We start from the raw sequence: 832 nt of genomic DNA, 5'->3' as shown, positions 1-832 counted from the left end.
TTAAAACTGAAAAAGTTATAAGATTGTATAAAATTTTTGAACCAAGAAAGTAGTGTTAGACGAAAATTCGTTCTATCACTTTTAGAAGGGAGACTGTTTGGAAATATTTAAAGTATAAAATACACAAAAGTCCACTGAATTATGAACAAAATTACGTCCCTGAATTTAAGAAAAGTCAAGAGGTGTCAGAAATAAAATCCTCTCTGATACGTTCAGAGAGGAAAATAAGTATGGAGAGAGGAGTAAAAATGAAAGAAGTTTTAAGGCTGGGGAAACTTCTAAAGGAGAGAGATTCCAACATATCTAATATGTACATTTAAAGCAAGTCCAAGGAACTCTCTCCGTTAATGTTTGAAAAGGTGTGTGCAGATGGAGGAGAAATGTATAAAGTACAGAGACGAGGTTGGTGGGCCCGCTCTAATGATAAAGATTATAAAATTTGGTGGCAAAATGACCAGCATGATCACTGTACGCGCTTTCTCGATTTGTATAGCATGCCACTGTCCGCGCTATCTTTTATTATATTGTCCAGCGTGTGTGGTCTACGTGCTTGCACGATGGATGCACGGCGTGAAAGTGATTTTCGTGCTTTATGAGAGGAGGAGGAGAATATTTGGCCTCTATAAGAGGTACAAAATTTATGAAATGTGTGTTACATACAAAAGAGAAATGGCTTAACGTCGATCGGTCTTACAGGGAGGGCCGACGACGAAAATTTAAATTTACAATAATAACTAAGCTCCCTGGTTGATCCTGCCAGTAGTCATATGCTTGTCTCAAAGATTAAGCCATGCATGTCTAAGTACATACCGAATTAAGGTGAAACCGCGAA

The 832-nt window shown here is 37.6% G+C and overlaps 1 non-coding gene across 1 annotated transcript in view; it reads left to right on the top strand.

Annotated features, from left to right (window-relative positions):
• The first annotated feature begins 740 nt into the window (after nucleotides 1-740).
• Nucleotides 741-832, top strand: part of LOC143307792 (small subunit ribosomal RNA) — a 1923-nt gene continuing 1831 nt past the window's right edge. The window contains exon 1 of the ribosomal RNA XR_013064864.1: nucleotides 741-832. This exon is cut by the window's right edge and continues 1831 nt beyond it. This is a non-coding gene — a ribosomal RNA (small subunit ribosomal RNA).

This window comes from Osmia lignaria, unplaced genomic scaffold (assembly GCF_051020975.1).
Source record: "Osmia lignaria lignaria isolate PbOS001 unplaced genomic scaffold, iyOsmLign1 scaffold0079, whole genome shotgun sequence".
Lineage (NCBI taxonomy): Eukaryota > Metazoa > Arthropoda > Insecta > Hymenoptera > Megachilidae > Osmia > Osmia lignaria.
Note: the sequence above shows the minus strand (reverse complement) of the source record. Positions and strands in the feature narration are given on the sequence as shown.